Source organism: Pundamilia nyererei, unplaced genomic scaffold (assembly GCF_000239375.1).
Source record: "Pundamilia nyererei isolate P.nyererei 1_Seehausen unplaced genomic scaffold, PunNye1.0 scaffold00461, whole genome shotgun sequence".
Taxonomy (NCBI): Eukaryota; Metazoa; Chordata; class Actinopteri; order Cichliformes; family Cichlidae; genus Pundamilia; species Pundamilia nyererei.
This window is the reverse complement of record NW_005187862.1, coordinates 100,282-109,081: the sequence shown is the minus strand read 5'-3', so window position 1 is coordinate 109,081 and position 8,800 is coordinate 100,282. Positions and strand designations below refer to the sequence as shown.

The window sequence follows — 8,800 nt, the reverse complement described above, 5'->3', positions numbered from 1 at the left end:
TGAATACAGATAACGCTGTTGCTCACATATGCCTGCTTAAGACTGTCATGTGTATTTGTAATTGCATATTCACGTATGACCGCTTGTTGACAATAACAGGGAGTCAGTTGAAGTTGGCTAAGGACAGGTGAAGAAAGGAAGGTGAACTTGGCCTTGACTGACTTCCCACGCGGCCCACGAGACAAAGAGCTCTGACTTGTGTCTTGTTTTTGCCGTGCAGTTGGTGGTCTTGTGTTCCAGTGGGGTTTTGTACTTTAACCCTTTAAAACCGATTGGAGCAGAACGCTCTGTTTTGCGTAACTATTTTTAAATCCCGGTAGCACTGCAACGGCGTAAGCTAGCACAAAAATTTTTTTTGCATATGTAACCGGAGGAGTTGTACTTACATCTTATGCCATCAGCTTGTCCTAGGTCACGGTTTCCTTCCACATATAGCTTTGCAAAAACTGCATAAAAAGCACTTGCAGCAACAAAAACATAATATTCCAGAAACACGCTTTGCCGATCCGATCAGCTGTTCGTAACACTTCCTACGTTGGAATAGACGTCAGCGCGAACTTTTGCATGTCCGCTATGACCTGCCCAAAACCGGAAGTGACGTCATTTTCGCGGAAATGTATTTTTTACCATCAGGGCCTCATGAGCCTATACTGGTGTTTTTAAAAGTTATGTTTGACTTTATGACTTTCTGTGTCGTTTCTGGGATGCTTAGAACTCAAATTGCACTGCTGGAAATAGTTTATTTTGATGCATATGCTGCTTTTTTGCAAATTTGCACTATAATATTTATTTTCGTTTTTCCTGCAGTATATAAAAATTGGTGTATTTCAAAAATAAAACTATGAAGACACTCAAAATAAATTTCCTGTGGTGGGAAACTATTTTGTGCAACTTTTTTGTATTTACAGTTTTGAGGGATAAGCCTCTTAAATTTCTCTAACTACAAATATATGTTAAAAAACAAAACGATTTTCAATTTTTTTGTAGTTTATTGCACTTTTTGCAATTTATGTAATTACGATACACTTAATGCAGAAATATTAAAATCTGGGTTATAATGGTTGTATTGATGTATAGCAACTTGAAATGCTCCCAAAAATGGCTCCACACCATGTAAAAATATAATATAAGCTCTGGCGAACTTGGTTCTATGGTAGGTCTTAAAGGGTTAATAAACCCAACAATGTGATTTCCTGAGGTCAGATGGCCCAGGAGGTTAGTGGGCATTAAGGCGTCTGGGAAGGGATCTCAGAACTGGATTATAGATAGCAGAGAGTCTGTTCTGTCTCTTTGTCTGTGAAGGTTCTCAGTCATCCAGGTCATTGTAGTCAAAAGAGCTTGCAAAGAAAAGCGTCTGGACTTCTTCAAGTTGCTTGAAGACGTTTCACCTCTCATCCAAGAAGCTTCTTCAGTTCTAAGGTCAAATGGTGGGGAGTCCCAGATATAAACCTACACATCATTTTAACAACTGTGGTCCGTGTGTTGGGACAAAACTTGGCCCGCAGATCTGTGTGTACACTGTCACACACACTTTCTATGTTTTCTAATGTCTATGTACCTTGCACTGGCCTTCACACTTGCATCCTCTTACTGAGCCCTCTTGTGACAATTTTACATCTAATTTACATTCAAGTTTGCAAGTTTAAATCAAATCCTTCTTCCTGTAAATGCAACAACATTTTGCAGCCAATCAGGAAACAGCAACTTAGCTTGTAGCTAAAACAGGGAATACCAACTAAAAACAAAATCCACGAACAAAGAATTTGTAACAGTCTCTGTTTATAAGACTGTGACTGGCTCACTGATGGCTAATAATTTCTTTCTTTTTTTTTTTTAATAAATTGCTGGTTGTTTTCCAGTGTGATGTTTTCCGTATACATATATCTATTTTTAAGTGAACACAATATTTTAACATATAGATATTTAGAAGTAATCTTTGAAAATTGCATGAAGTTCTCACTAACAGTGAATACTGTTAGTGAGTATTTTAACATGCTGCCAATAAAAGACTCAATGAAAATCTGTCCCATCCAGGCAGTTTTAAACCAAAACTCTAGACCTGGTCAGGAACAAGTTATATTAAGTGTTCAGCGTAACTTACAATGATGATTTATCCAGGTAAACAGAGATATACGTTGTACCTTGCTAAGCCATTGATCTGAGTTCGTTGTACACCCCTCCGCTCTAATTACACTCCCTGCAATTAAAAAACGAAACACTCAAAATAACAAAAAATCTTCTTGATAGTTTGTGTTTTTATTTATTACATGTCAGCACGACTCCAGTCCAGCTCGAGCTTGTACTAACAGAATATACATAGTTAAGATCAATTAAAAGGTGACAAAGTGATGCTTAAAAATGCCATTATAAAAAGAACATTAAATGTGACAAGTACACTCGAAACTTTACATGTTGCTGAAAAATAAAGTGATTAGATATATACATATATATATTACACTGTGATTAATGATGTGTCCGTGCTAATGATTTTGAAAACATACAAAAATACAAAATATTTGCATAGAAAAATAACACAGATTAAGGCTTCACAGGTTTAAACATACAGCACTGGTCCTTTTTACTCTTGATATCAGCAACATGTCCTCTGATAATGAACCTGTGCTGACCTTTATTTCACTAAAATAAACTTATTTTTGGTAGTGATTGATTAATAAAATGTGGTATGTGGGTTTAAACACTTTAGAAGAAGTAAACCACTGCCCCGTGCAGACGAGCTACAACAGTGACCTCTGTAATAAACTGAGAGGTAGCAGCTTTGACAGCAGACTCTGAAGCTTTAGCCTTTTTGGCAGAACTGGACTGATGTCAGTGAAGGGGGCAGGCTGACTGGCTGTAGAGGTAATAAAAGTGAAGATCTTCAAATACTCAATAATGTGCGTAACAACCTGTATAATTTACAGGTCACGACCCATAACGACAGTTTGCCCACACTACTACCTTTCCTAACCTGACAAGAGAATCTGATTCCTGAGAGTAACCTGTGCAGATATTTATTATTGTGGTTAAACTGAGCATTTGAATCCTCATAAATGGACAAAAACAAGATTAATGCAGCATGGATCTCTAGTAGTCTTACAAAGATGTTTTCATTGCTGTGCAACAGCAGGACCCACAGTCATTCAGGAGGAAAGAGGTAAGGATTCAGATGTGCTATTTAGTGCTTTTTTAGGACTTTTCATACATTTTTTTAGTCTTTTGTAGATAATTACACCAGCAGGTATAGCAAAAATAAAAAAAGTGATCGGCACACCAGTTATCAGTGAAAGATACCAATTACTCTTTCCTCCATCCTTCTCTACTCTGACCTTCTCTTCTCGAACCTTTTCTTCTCCATTCTCGGTGTCTTCGTCCATGAAACCTGCAGAGCAGAAAGAGTGTGCAGACAAAGTTAGCAGACACTCTAAAATATATCTTCAGGTCATTCAGAGGCTTTGGCAGCACATGGGTTAGCCTGCCTTTATTCATACTAACTCTGAGTACAGCCAACCTCACTCCTACTGAAAAAGCTATGATATATTTTGGTCATTGCTGGATAATGTGCTTTGGTAATTTTGAAATAGTTTTTGAAACATCATGCTTTCATTAAAAGATTAATTACTTTGGGATTCTCCTTCTTCCAAAAACCTTTCTTAGTCATCAAGCTGAAGTAAACCATAACCATCCTAGGAGGAAAAGATTTTGGTAGATCCAAAATTAACTTGATCTTTTAATTTGTTTTCATTTTTGTTGGAAGCCTAACATGTAGAATAATCTGAAAATCTGATAAGAAATAAATGAATGTGCAGCTGCACCAGTAATAACTGCTGAACAACACAGGAGCGTGATCACAACGTCTTTTAGAATAAGAGCAACACAAAAACTATACAAACTCACAGTTAATTAAGCTGTGTTAAAAATCACGTGACCACAGAGAGGAAGACCAGGGCTTAATCGCCAAATACTGAATTTTGGGAATGTGTGGGTTAGAAAAAAAAGAAAAAAGAAAAATATGATACCAAAAACTGCCAAGGACGTCATTTTGCCTCTACAGGTGTGAATGTAAAACCACTAATAATTACTGCCGGGCTGGCAATGGGATGTTGAGCCAGGGGAGAGTGTGAGAACTGTGTGAGAACCGAACAGGTTGCTGGCTGTGCTGCACAGCAGGGGAACAGACAGACCAGCACGTGGAGAACTAATCTGAGAAAATACAGAATGAAATCCAGAGCAGAGCATCGAAACAGCTTTCAGACCTGAGCAGGAGAGCTGAGGAGGTGAACAGTGTGGACTGCTCTACGTTACTATTATCACTTAGAATGTGTTTCTAATGTTTTTTTAAGCCACCTGTGACGTCACAGCCCCCAAAACAACCCTTAAATACTCATTTGTCCAATCTTACTTAAAATTGGATAAAAATTAACTATTGACCTTATTTAAGAAATAACATCTTTGCCATTACTTCTGTTACTGCTGTACTGCTATTAGGGCTGGGCTATATCACGGTAATACCGGTGTAATGTTGGGCAACGATAGGAAAATGACATATCGTGACAGAATATGGGTAAAACGCGCATGCGCAGTGCCTTTGTTTACATACGCACATGGCGGCGACGCAGAATGAGAAGAGCGAAAGTGGATCGTTAAATGAAATGGATGAACCAGAATTGTTTTGTAAAAATGCTGCAACTTCAGTGGTGTGGAACTGGTTTAGCTTTCATCCGTCAGATACACAACAAAGCACTATTTTTGGTAGAGCATGCTAGCGGGCCGTCATTATTACCGTGTTTTTTGGAAAATACGGCACACTTAAAATCAATCCCTTGATTTTTCTGAAAATCGACAGTGCCCCTTATAATCCCGTGTGCCTTATGTGTGAATTCTGGTTGTGTTTACTGACCTCGAAGCGATTTTATGTGGTACACAGTTATCGAAAATCTGTCAAATGTTTAGCACGACTTTGCTAAACTATGAAGCTGCACCGCTTGATGGATTGTCGGAGCATTACGGCTTTTGTAGGCAGGAGCCTCGCGGAGTGATACAAACTGTGCTTCAACATAATATTAGCGTATTGTGTGTGTATAACCTCTTTTTAAGTTTTGTGGATATTATACATGTTCATGCTGAGGATATGTCGGCTAATTTCCACTGGAAATGTCTTTTGGTTAAACTGTCAGCAAGGATTTTGCATTTGCACTGTTAAATTTTTATATAACTTTAATGCACATAAAAAAAACAGCTGCTTGTTTAAGTGAAAATACATTGATGTTTTTCTTTTTGCACTAATAAAGTTGTGGAGTTGTAAAGTGTTTTGTCTAGTGTCAATTATATCGTCAGTTATATCGTTATCGCAAATTTTTAAATGTATATCGTGATAAATATTTTTGGTCATATCGCCCTGCTCTAGCTGCTATCATTTGCCACCAGGAGGGGTCATGTTATTATCTGCCCTCTCTTGTAGACTGTCTGATCTCACCACAGCATCAATGATGGAATGTGCACAGGAACTGTAAAGGCTCTTTTAAAATGTATTCTGTTAACGTCTAATCTGGCCTTGCTGGTCTTGAGTGTAATCTTCATTTGCACCTTGTTGTAAACACTTCTATTTCCAACATAAAGGAAATAGAAGTTCTGCCTTCATTGCAGAACTTGACATTGAGATTGCTGTCTCTCCTTGAGAGACGTGCCAAGGCTTTTTTTTTCTTTTTTAAAAACAATTGAAATAATTCTGTCATCATCTACTTTAGTCGTGCCTCAAGACACTTCACCCGTTGCCTACTGGTGGTGGTCAGAGGGCCCGGTGGCGCCAGTGTCCGGCAGCCTCACTTCTGTCAGTGCGCCCCAGGGCAGCTGTGGCTACAATGTAGCTTCCCATCACTAGTGTTTAAATGTGTGTGTGAACGGGTGCATGACTGGATGTGTAAAACACTTTGGGGTTCTTAGGGACTAGTAAAGCGCTATACAAATACAGGCCGTTTACCATTTACCATAGTTGTTTTCTGTGGTCTTTCAGGCCTTTTGGTGTTGCTGAACTGGTCAGTATAGGGCTGCGCGATATGACAATATATATCGGATGATGAAATTAAAATGTCTATCGCCTCATATCATAAGCTATCTCTTGTTTCGTGGTGTCGCATAATATTGTTTAAGGCAATATTTTTCATTGTTTCAATGGTCACCGTGTGGATGCAGGCACAGAGAATACCAGCATGACCAGTTAAGATGAGGCAGAACCAGGTAGCTCCAAACAGAAGGACCAGTCAAAACAAATGGAGGACCTTATTCCTAAAGGCAAGAGGCTACCTCTGTAGCATGGACATGGTTTGGTTATGCAACATCTGACAGAAAACTGTACTATGAAATCTATACTAAATTTTACCGCAAAACGGTCCCCCCCACAAACTCAAAGACAACAAACCTCTTCAATCACCAGAATCACGTGAAAGAGTACAGAGAGAGTTTACGGATGAGAAGCAAAAAAGAGCCGTCAAGTGCTCAAAATAAACCTTAGACTCAAACGTTAGAACAGGCTTTTCCCCGCAGCACGCCGTGTAATAAATACAAAGAAAATGGCGGCCGTTACAACTTATGTCTAAAAATGTATCGTTTCATGCATCGGTCAAAACACTCGACTCCAGGTACACAACGCCCAGCTGTGTTCAATGAACTTTCAGAAAAAGCACTATTTTGTGATATATGTCGTTATTGGGATGAGAACTGTTTGTATTGACATGAGACTTTGGTCACATCTCACAGCCCGAGGTCAGTACATTCATTCTTTGTAACAATGCACCAGATTTTCATTTATGTCACTCCTAATGTTTATGCTCTCTCTCTCCGATTGGTTTACGTGAACTTTTAAGCCCAGTTATTGGCTCCCTCACATCTTTGTAGCATCTTTCGGGCTTCCTATTTAAGGTCAAAGTGAAAAACTATAAAATACACATCGAACACTTTGAATCAAGTTTAGGAATCATGTATAAATAACAGCACTTTCTGAATATTTAAAGCTGAAGTTAAATGCAATGTGTTGGTGTACAGATAAAAAAACAAAAAAAATCTGTTGAAACTTTAGATCCCCATCATGCAAAAACAAACAATGGAAGTGGGAAATAACTTAATAGCACCAACCACAACAATAACATCACATCTGCAAAATGTAAAACTTCCTATGGAAGAAACTGTAACACTTCCACAAACTCACCTGAGGATTTGACTGTGAGCTTGATGGAGTGCTTGAACTCACTTTGGACGCCCTTATTTCTTCTGGTGTTCCTGGTTGTAATGCGACACTCATATGTTCCTGCATCCCTGATGCTGACATTCTTTAGAATCACTGAACAGTCTCCATCTTTCATTAATGGATCTCTCAGCTCCACTCGGCCTATAAAGAACGAGTGCTGGTAGTTTTCATATAGGCGCTGGTTTCTGTAGAAGAATACATAGCCATCGGACTTAAGCTCAGGTTTGCTCCACTCCAACAGGGTGATCTCCACATCTCCGGGACCCTGACACTGAAGAATGGCATCTTCTCCAGGACTCGCAGTTACCTCTGAGTGATATAAACACAAAATTCACTGTTTACTATGAGTAACAAACGGAGAATACAGATGAAAAAAAATAACCATACAAGTAAAATTAGTATTGTAGTTATTATTATTTATTTTCCGGCTCCTTCTTTTTAAAATGACCTTCAACGAACTTTTGTGTATCCTTTATTTATCCATCCAGGTAAAAAGTCTCCCTGTGATTACATATGCATTTCAAGAGAGATGTGTTTGAGAGGGCAGCAGAAACTGCAACAAAAACATTTTTATCAAGATATTTGATGTGTCAAATAAGACTGTATCTACTCTCTGAGTCATAAAGGCTCTTGCAAATCAGGTAATTTCTATATTTTATGTATAACAAGACTGCTGGCTGTTCTGAGCAGCAGGGGAGCTGTAGCTAAACTGAACTGAGTCCAGAGTGAAATCCGACAGTCTTCAGGCCTGAGGAGCGGAGCTGGGCAGTGCGGACACTGGATGAGAGGCTGCGGGCTTGGTGATCAGAAGCAGAAGTGGACGTGATGATAAACTTTGATTACTCGGATGTTTTACAGTAAAAGATGTATAATCTGTTTCTTATATTTTTGTAGCCAGGGTCATAAATCACATATTGTTATTACACAAAATGTATTGTAAACCCCAAACTGTTCCTGGTATAGCTGACTTTTAGGACCTGCAAGCCTGTAGTTATCTTCATTATTAGTTAGAGCCCCTCGTCATCCTTTTCTTCTTCTTTGGTACAACCCTATAAATTTGGGGTACCCCTACGGCCTCTCCCCTTTTCTATAATTCCCCTGTAGGAGAGGTCTATGTCATTTCTTTTCCGAGATTAATTATATCTTTATCCACTCTGATGTTTCTGATTGTGCGTTGTTAATTATTGTAGTAATCGTGTGTGTGTTAATGCTAGCATGAGCAGATAATTCCTGGTAGCTTTGAAGGTGTAGTGGGTTGAGCTAACTCTCATCCCAAGTGTTTGTATTGGGTATAGGAGCTGGAGCGGGCAAGTTGTTTCCGTGGAAGTCTTTCTTTTTGCCTTTCATTGTCAGGCACAGTGCAGGAACACACGGTTATGTTATGGTAAGGACTAACTCAATGGTTCATGCAGCACCCTCTGGTGGTTGTGCCGTGTGTATTGTATGTTGCAGTTTGGCAATAAACGGAGTCGCCACGTTAAGATCGAGCTGTCCCAGTGTCGTTTATGGCGTTGCTATTAAAGTCACGAGAGCTACCAAAACATGGTGTCAGAAGTGCTC

General features: G+C 39.0%; 1 long non-coding RNA gene across 1 annotated transcript; it reads right to left on the bottom strand.

The window, feature by feature from the left end:
- Window positions 1-2,235: 2,235 nt before the first annotated feature.
- On the bottom strand, window positions 2,236-8,788 carry LOC102203048 (uncharacterized). The gene is made up of 2 exons (XR_312350.2): window positions 7,202-8,788; window positions 2,236-3,379 (listed from the first exon to the last, which is right to left on the bottom strand). It is a non-coding gene; the product is annotated as an uncharacterized LOC102203048 (long non-coding RNA).
- Between the last annotated feature and the right edge of the window lie 12 nt (window positions 8,789-8,800).